Below are 10,188 nucleotides of genomic sequence, written 5' to 3'. Positions count from 1 at the left end.
AAAGGTTACTTGCAAACTCGTAAAAACAGATTATTTAGTCTACGTAAATTAGTCGTGAGCCACAAATGATGAGATTTGATGTAAAGCAACAACGATCGACTAATTCGTAACTTGTAAAAGATAAGAAAACGTAACGTAACTTGGAACAGAAATAAGATGAAGATTACATACGAGTACTTAAATTAAAACTTGAGAATGAAATCACAACTACAAAAGTTGGTTCTTGAAAAGACAAACAAAGAAAACCGAAACTTGGAACCGAAAGCAATAATCTAGCGAATGACTAACACAAAGATTATAAGTATCAAATGGAAGAAAGTATGAAAAAATGTTTTTAAAACAAGGCTTAAGGCTTGTTTATACAAGCTAAGGAAGATCACATAGTGGGTGCCAACTAATAAGAAAAAGCTTTTTCAAAACTGGGCTTTGACCGAGCCCAAGGTCGTTGACCATGCCTCTTCTATGGATCAGCCCATTTCTTCTCGGCCCAGGCAGAAATTCAGCTCTCGGACAGGTGCTATAGGATCATGCCACTCCTAGTCCTGTAGGACTGCCGTAGGACTGGGCCCAAAAATCATCAAAAACCTGTAAAAATAGGGAATTAACATCAGATATACTATATTACTAATAATATATGAAAAATACATAAAAAGACTCTATTAAGACACTAATGGGCAAATAAAACAAGGGAAAATGGTTAAGAAAATGATGTAATAAAGTTAATAAATTAACACTTATCAATACACCTTACCAAATGCATATCCTTTCTTAAGCACCACAAATTCAAAATATGTAAATAATCACATACACACTTCAAAGAGTATAGCTTTATGATTGTTTCCATACAAGTGTAAAAAACATCAAAGGATCAAAAGAATCCTAATTCACACACTCAATATGAGAAAATGGTAGTAAAATTGTGCCATAGAGATAAAGTATGAGACTGAGGACCAAAAGAATCCTAATTCATACCTCAATATGAGAAAATGGCAGTAAAATTATGCCATAGAGAGAAAGTGTGAGACTGAGGTAAAAGGCTATGCATATTCAAGAGTGAAGAAGTCAAATGCACCCTATTTAAATCCCAATTGCATTAATGATACTATTTAAGCAAATAAATACTAGGCTAGCTTATGGATTGGTATCACTTCAAAAATAAGCAAAAGCTAGTTGTATGTTGTGTTGTGCATCAAAAAGTTCTTTTTAGAACACTAACATGTTTCCAAGGATCACATGGCATGCATTGCATGATTTTGGTGAAGCAAGGTCAATTTTTTTCAAGTAAATATTAACTCAATTTTTTTGGTAGAACTCTTGAATCTTCTTGTTTGTTACTTTTAGTTGATTAGAGACAATCAACTGTTTAAGTTTGAGGCGTGATAAGTTTAATTTATTAACCTTATTTTCATCACTATTCTCATCTTTTTAGCTCATTTTAGTTTATCTCATTGAGTCTTTTTATTTTTTATCTTGCATTTTACTAGTTTTTAGAGTTTGGTGTAAGAATTGGTTTGACATAAGATTTATGCATAAAATGGATAAAAATCCCTAAGTTTATGATATTCCTATATGTTCTTATAGAATGTTGTTGTTTGTTGCTGCAAGATTAGCCGCTAGATTTGGACTCTTCTTTTGACCCAAATTTTGAAGGCTCTTGTGGATCTTGGACTTATTTTTGGGTCAACTTCAAAGACTTTTCATGGGATTAATCTTAAACATTTGGGCTTGTAACTTAATTACATTTGGGCTCCTTTTTGTTAACCATGGGCCATAAGCCCAATTTTACTATTATAGATGTGTAGCTTATGCTTGCATTAGGAACATTTGATTTATAACATTCATTTATACCATCCAAGACATTATTCTCCTCATGTCTTAGTTAGTGTTTGACTTTTAGAGAGAGTTTTCCTTTTACAAGTAGTTCCTCTTTCTAGTTTCCTTCCTAGTTTTCTTTCTACATTTGGTTTCTTAGTTCTCATTTTCGGATCTTATTCTACAAGGCCGAAAAGTTGCAATTTAAATTTCGTAATTTGAAATTATTTTAGGGGTTGTTTGGCAGTTGCAGAATGGTTTGATGCAAAATGATAAAGTGGTCAGAATGATTAAAATGTTGATATAGTGAAAAATGAAATATAATTGTTGGTAATTGTTTACAATGAAATTAGGGCGCTGAATGGTTAAGGAACGCCCATGATACAAAAATCATTCAGAGAGTTTTAGAACCATTAAAATGCGGACTTTTTTTTGCCAAGAAATATTCACCTCTTAACAACTCAGATGTTGCCTCTTGATGGAACTATTAAGAGGTAAACAAACAATTAAGCTATCGAACTTAGTTAATCGTCATTTGCGTCTTTCTTTTATTACGGTTACTTGAATTGTTTGTTTTTCGGTTTGATTTTTAGAAAACACTTGATCGTAGCTTTACATTGGATTAATTTCCATGTTGTGGCTCGTGGTAAGTATCTAAAAAGTCGAGATATGCGTTTTTCAAGTGAACCGTGCAACTGCTTTAAGTTTGGAACGAAACTTTTCGCGCAAGTCTTTAATTACTTTTGTTATCGTTAGAACTTTACATTTCTAACCTTAATTATCACCATTTACATTTCAGTCCTTTAATTTATTGTCATTTACGTTCAAGTGTTTTATACAATTTATTTTCGCACTTTATTTATTGTTATTTACATTCCCGCATTATTTATTTTCCGTAATTTCTGTAATTATTAATCACTTGGCAACAAGTTTCTTTTTCTAGACTTTAACACTTGTAATTGATTTTATGCATTTTTCTATCTCCATTATTTGCATTAAAGTCTTTATATCTTTTGTAAAAAGAAAGCTAAAGATGATAACTTATCAATCTTAGCTTGGGGTGTAAAGTAAAGTTAAGATTTAGACCGGTGAAAAGATAAAAAGATAAAAATGTGTTTTGAATATAACAGTCTAGTCTCAAGTTATTTAAATTAGAATATTAATATTTAATTGAATATTACACTTAATTAATTGACAACTAATTATTTGTATGAAAATGTGTTAGCTTTCAAGAAGTTACTTTAAATATTAATTCTAAGATAATGATTATTCTGCTATAATATCTTTCTACGGGATCACTTATTTTTATGTTAACGGATCTTTACACTCTCTGCTTCTTTTTATAATTGATTTTTCTATAGCTGATAACTCACCAACCAACCAAAAGATTTGTTTGAATTCGCCATCTAAAATCAGTTTTTAAGGACCAGACTTTTTAAAAGACTTTGCAAGCCATCTCTGTGGAACGATATTCGGTACTTGTACCGTTATTACTTGTGCCAAAGTCTTTTTCTGCATTAAAATTTTAAGGGTTGTGATACGAGAATTATATAAAATAAATCTCTTGGACTGTTAGCAAATGAAGATTAGTGCAAGTATACACTTATCAAGCCACTATCGTCTTTTACAAGTAATAAAGTGGTAAAAATACCGAATATCGTCCACGGAGAAAAGAAATAAAAGTTCATCTAAAAGTCTAAATAAAGATATGATTTCAGATGGTGAGTTTGAAGAAATATTTGTGATGAGTTGGTTAAACACTACTGTTGTGAACAAGTAATAAAAGAGAGCTTAGGGTGTAAGAATTTGTTAAGATATTAAACCGATTTTTAAGTAGACAGCATGCTTTATAAATAACTTATCTTTACAACTAATAACTTCTTTAAGGTACTCTCTCGAGATGTACTAAGGCGTACAGTCATAGATTAAGCCTTCATATCTCTAATTAAAGGCTGGAGTATCGACATTGGGTCAAACTATTCCTTATATAAGCTAAATGGAGTGAAAACGAGTCTACTCGATTCTAAGTAGCTCTCTCGAGCCTACTTCCATATCAGTCAAGTTGATGTGTGCTTGTTGGTTTATCTCTAAATCCAACAAACTTTAACACTTTTAAACAAATGATCAACTTGTCCATGGATGATGTTTTTACAATATAAACTTGAATGACGTAGTTGGAAAGATTTATTATTTATTTTTCTACAAACGGAATCAGTATTTCTCTTAACATCACCCAACACCCAACACCCAAGCTATATTTTTAGTCTACCATACTTGAAATAATAAAATTAATTGCATAAATAATAAAGCATATTAATAGGAAGTAAAACATAAGAAAAGAAAACAAAGTAGAAGAAATAAATGCTAAAAAGAATTATAAAGATACTTCCAAACTATACCTCTTCATACCCAAGTGAACTTCCAAATTGCATCTCAAATTACTTACTTCAAAATGCCAAATATCCCTCCTTTATATAGTAGGAGAAGAGAGGACAAAGATCAAAAAATAAAACTATTTACATTGTCCAAAAAGTAAACCATTGTTTATCCAAAAAATAGTCAAAGAGAATATATTCAATATGTACCATGAGATCTTCAAATCTGCAGGATATGAGCTTTCAAAAAGAAGGATTAGAGATTAAAAGATACTCCATACTATTATCAAAAACACCCCTGGAATCGTCTTGTAGCACCTGTTGTAGAATGCTTAAGCCAAAACACTTATTATCATGGCTTTTTCCCAAAGATCAGCACGTACCCATGATAAACATGTTTATCACATCAATTTAGCTCAAATATAAAAAAGATGCAAAAATAAAACAAAAATACTCAAACTGTGGAATTTTGGGAAACTAAAACGGATAAATAAAGTAAGAAAAAGTGTAAAAGCATCAAATAAGTTGATACTTATCAGGTTGTATAAACCACACGACAATGGGACTACGCAACACCCAAATTCGGTAATTCGTAGGCCCAACATGGTTGCAACACATTTTGAATCAAAGTCGGTAATGTTTTAAATGATCCAAGCAGTTGGTCAGTTTGGGGGATCGTTTGAAGGTTCGAACTCTCTCAAATGATCCAAGCAATTGGTCTGTTTGGGGGATTTGTCTGAAGGTCTGCACTCTCACTTAAAATCATTTTTTAGGAATGATGGATCATTTTCGTATTCCCAGAGTTATTGTAGAAGTCTTACGATTGACACTCTTCGCTTATACATTTAGAGATAGAGCTAGAGCATGATTAAATTCTCAGCCACCTATATAAATTGATACTTGTGCAAATTTGGCTGTGATTTCTATGTAAGGTCTCACATGAGAGTGAGGATCTCTAGATGGCAAACGAGCGTACTTGCCATCAAATTACAACATCTGAAACATTACTTGGCTTAAATTCAAAATGGGTGGCAATCATAGTGGGTTTTACGCTTCCCGTATGTAACTAGGACAAGACAGGAATTGTATAGTCCATGATGTCTCCAACTGTAAAGTTTGTGAGCCTAATAATATTTTATGTCTCATCCAAAGGTGGATTATTATTATATGGGTCATTTTCAAGATTTCTTCTGAGAATTTATTTTTCTTCTTTTCTATCTTCAGCCATTGTTGAAGAGGTTAAAGAAAATAAAACTCTTTGCACTCTTCTTTGTTGTCTGAAAGTGTTTTCAATTTCTTGGTCAAACTGGAAAAATTCTCCGTGGAACAATCTTGGCATGCACCGATATATATATATATATATATATATATATATATATATATATATATATAGAGGAGTGATCATATGAAAACCGCCCTCATTTGTGTAAACCGTGCAAACCACCTTTATCTGTCGATTTCATTGTTTAATCTTATGAAATTTTTTCGTGAAATTGTTTAATCTTGTGAAATTGTTTCACAACCATATATGAAACAACTTCATCAAAAAAAGTATTATATGAAACAATTTCACAAGATTAAACAATTTCACGAAAAAATTTCATAAGATTAAACAATGAAATCGACAGATGAAGGTGGTTTGCACGGTTTACACAAATGAGGGGGGTTTTCATATGATCACTCCTCTATATATGTATGTATATATGTATATATGTATGTATGTATATATATATATATGTATGTATATATATATATGTATATATGTATGTATGTATGTATGTATGTATATATATATATGTATATATATATATATATGTATGTATATATATATGTATATATATATAAAATAAATCTTTTCCTTTTTTTTCAAAAGGTGGTACAAAAATCAGTTTTTACCAAAATGAAAAACTTTAGTTTGTCATCCCTGGCAGCGGTGCCAAGAACTTGTCTCATTTATACAACTCTTACAATTCAATGTAAAAATAGACCTTGATGCAAGTATACACCTTAATCTACTGTCATATTGTAACAAGTAATAATGTTACAAGTACCGAATATGGTTTCCATAGAGATGGATTATAAAATCTTTCAAAAAGTCCAGTCTTTTAAACTTGATTTCAGATGGCGAATCCGAAGAAATCTTTTGTTTGGTTGGTTAATTATAAATTATGGGAAATCACTCGTAAAAGAAGAATAGGGTGTAAAAGTCTGTTAGAACTGAAACAAATGATCTATTGAAAAAATATTATAGCATTTTCCAGACAGTCCAATAGTACTATTAAATTAGTACAATTGTTTTATCACATATATCCGACTATCGGGTCAGACGGCCTCCCAAGAGTATACACAGACCGGCGTACCATCAATATGGTATTATTTATGTTAAACGTCGTGAATCCTAATATGACACAATGTTACCATCCTACATCATATAAGTGTAACACTTGTCATGTACTAAAGCAATTTTTGGCCTTTTTATGCTATCTCGGTTTATCGTATTTATCTTAACTCTGAAAAATAATGCATTTTCATAAATAAAATTAGTCATCAATTAATTAAATGGTTTTCACAAACTTTCAATTAATCAATGGAAGAATCTTGGATTTAACTATCAAGAACATTCAAGAGAGAGTTGAGAGAAAAGGTCAATGCACCACAATCTGGTCAAACCTTCTTATTACTTAAAGATATTACAATTGAATTCTTTCAAGATTTACACTAAACAAATATATATATATATATATATATATATATATATAGGGTCAAAGATTGAACCCTTCAAAGTCAAAAGTCAAACTACAAGAAAGTCAAACACGATGACTTTTATACAATTATAGACAATTTTAACTTTCAAGACGAATACAATTTTACACTGAATTTTAGTCCTGGCATTCTCCCCCTTTGTATTCAGACTTGAAAGAATTTGCGCACTTTGAGTCTTGTTTGAACTTTATCATATTGAGCACTTTATGACTTCTTCAAAACAATCTTCAACTTGAAATCTTCAGTCAATCGTTTGTTGAGAAAGATCTTCTAACATTCTCCCCCTCGAATGTAGAACATCGATGATCTTCTCTTTTGATAATGTAGAACAAAAACATTAACAATCTTCAGAATTGATTTTTAACAAACTATCTCTTCAAATGTAATCTTTATCAGCAAACTGTTGTAAAATTGATCTTCACATTCAACAACTCTCAGACATTGTAGCATCGGAATAATCTTCAGTAATAATCTCCAGTCGCACTTCTTTTGAGTCTTTTGCCAATTTTGATGTTACTCCCCCTTGATCTGTATAACAAATTCCCCTTATAATGTTCGAAATTGAACATTTCATTTATTATTACATACTCCCCCTTATGATGAAATGAGAATCATGACATCATACACAAGAATGAATGAAATTTTCCGCGAAAGCCGTCAATTCATGAAATTCTAAGTAGATCTTTTCAAATCCACTTGTTTAATCTTTTCAGATTAAGGGAATGAAAAGGTAACAACCAATTTCAACAAATGAAATTGTTTTCAATCTTATAAAAAGATTGGCCTGTGAGTATAACAAATATACTCAGTACAACGGATGTATTGTATATATGAGACTTTTTTAGGCTCATCTCACCAGGTCTTCCATTCAATCATCGATAGCTTAATAATAACATATCTACGAATGTTTAGGCAAAATAACGTATAAAATACAAAATCTGTGTAGTGTAGAAAGATAAAGCAACATATGCTTCTGTTTAGGCCCAAAAACATAAACCGTGTGGATTACACAAATTTATCAGACTCAATTAGTGACCAAAAAGACTTGAAGGGGGGACATATATCCTTCTGTTTCAATATCAACTTTCTTCGAATGAGAAATTGATAGATTGTGAGCTGCATTCCCCAAGTATTATTGAAACACTTATATGTTAAGAGATAAATGAGTAGTTGGTGGGGTTGTGACAAGAATTGGCATGGGCTTTGCCTTTTTCAATATTAGCCTCGAAAGAGTTGAGAACTAATAGATTATATGGTATGCCCGGTTTTAATCCTGACACAACTCTCGTAAATTCTTTTGTCTCACAACAACTACCCCTCTCTTTTTTATTTTAATCTCAGCACACAAATCCTTTTTGAGTTTAAGCTCACTCAGATATGGTTGTCCTCTTGGATAGGTTTGTCGGTTTTGACATTCTATAGAGGTATTTATGTGAAGCACTCAGTCCCTCCTAAATGCAGTATGCTCATATGATGACAAGAGTTGATCAAAAATATTATTTCTGTAAAGCACAATAATCAGATAAAAATTGATCAATATATTTGGCTTTTAAGCACAATCAGTGAAAGAAAGATGCGATAATGATCAGATTATTCGGTATGCGAGAGAAATGAATGAAGATATGTAAGTACAAGTATACAGATTCTGATTAAAAAAGAAATTTATATCAATCAAGGTAAAAAAAAATCAGAAAATCAACCTTTGAATACAAACGAGCGTATTATCACCGAAAAAGATATTATTTTAAGAGACGTGATAATAACAGTTTGAAGAATAGCTGAAACAGGTATTGGAGTTATGTTCGATGAGAAATTAYGCAAGTAAATCTCAGGAAATACCTGTTCAGAAAATGTACTCGTTTCCTTAAAAAAAATTATTTTCCGAAAAACATTTATTGAACTTTCTAGGGACTCCCCCTAGAAAGTAGATTTAAGAAATAATTCGATTCAGCTCAAGAATTTTAAAAAAAATATTGAAAACATGTTTAGCACGGTCCTAAACTGTGTGTTTAGAAACCACACTCGGTAAGACACGGGTCCTAAACTGTGATGTTCAGAAGCCTTATATTTGGATAGTTTACAACTCCCCCTGAATTAGTGCATCAATGGTATGATATTTTGATCAGCGTAAAACTGACACACCTGCAAAATCAGATCAAATAGATTTTGGTACCCAAATGAACTTGGGTCCTATTTTGTTAGTATCAGGCTGGGGTATATTGTAACTTCCAAACCATCTATTTCTATTAAATGTTTTCTTTTTAGCACTTTTAACAGGATGATCAAATACAAAATATGATCCATTCCAGTTATTGTAATCATACTTGTTCTTACCTTTCCAATCCTTCTAATATCTGTTGTTTGTACTCCATCTGTTGTATGCCTTCTTGTTCACAAAATCTGTTGCTTTGCATGTGGAGCACATGATTCTTCTCTTGCTAAGATGAATCAAATCAGTAGTAGATCTTACAAAACAGGGGTACGAGATGAAACAGATTCAGATTTACTGACCCAAATGCTTTGAACCTTAGAAGAGTAATTGGGTGATTCAATGACATACCCTTGATAATACTGATCAGAAGAACGAGAATAGTTCATAGAAACAGTTGATTTAGGGCTGCTTGAATAACTATTCGATTTGGAACAGTCATAGAAGCTAGTTTTACACTGAGAAGGAGAACCAATTGAGCTTTGAGTATAAGAAAAGTCTTTGACTTTCTGTAAAAGCTGGTCTCTTTCCACAGTAACTAAATCATATTTATTTTTGAGTTCTGTTCTCATCTTTAATTCAGTTTCAAGGTCTGTCTTCAGATCAGACAATTTCTTTGTAGTATCCAAGAGTTTACCTTCTAACTTCTTCTTAAGCATTTCAAACTTCTTCTTCTAATTCATAAAATCTCTTCTCTCTTCATCTGAGCTGCTCTTTTCATTCTCAGAAGCGATGTCAAGCCACTTTTTTTCTTTTCAACAAGCTCTTTAGCAATAGTTGTATGTTTCTGTTGACCCTCTCTCTCAGTGATTTGATGATAATCCCTTTTCACTTATATGTTTTATTTATGTTTATGTCTTTTCAGTTCCAACGAGCTTCACTGAGTATGTTCAGTGATTGCTGAAGAACTTGCACTGTAAATCTATCAGAGACAACAATACTTCAAGAAGACAACACTCACACCAAAGAACCTTCAGCAAACGTCGAAGACTGAAACTGAAGATTAGAGACTGACGAGTACTTGATTTG

Source organism: Cynara cardunculus (genome assembly GCF_001531365.2).
Source record: "Cynara cardunculus var. scolymus isolate 2C chromosome LG 1, CcrdV1, whole genome shotgun sequence".
Taxonomy (NCBI): Eukaryota; Viridiplantae; Streptophyta; class Magnoliopsida; order Asterales; family Asteraceae; genus Cynara; species Cynara cardunculus.
The sequence above is the reverse complement of the archived record's forward strand: the minus strand, read 5'-3'. Positions refer to the sequence as shown.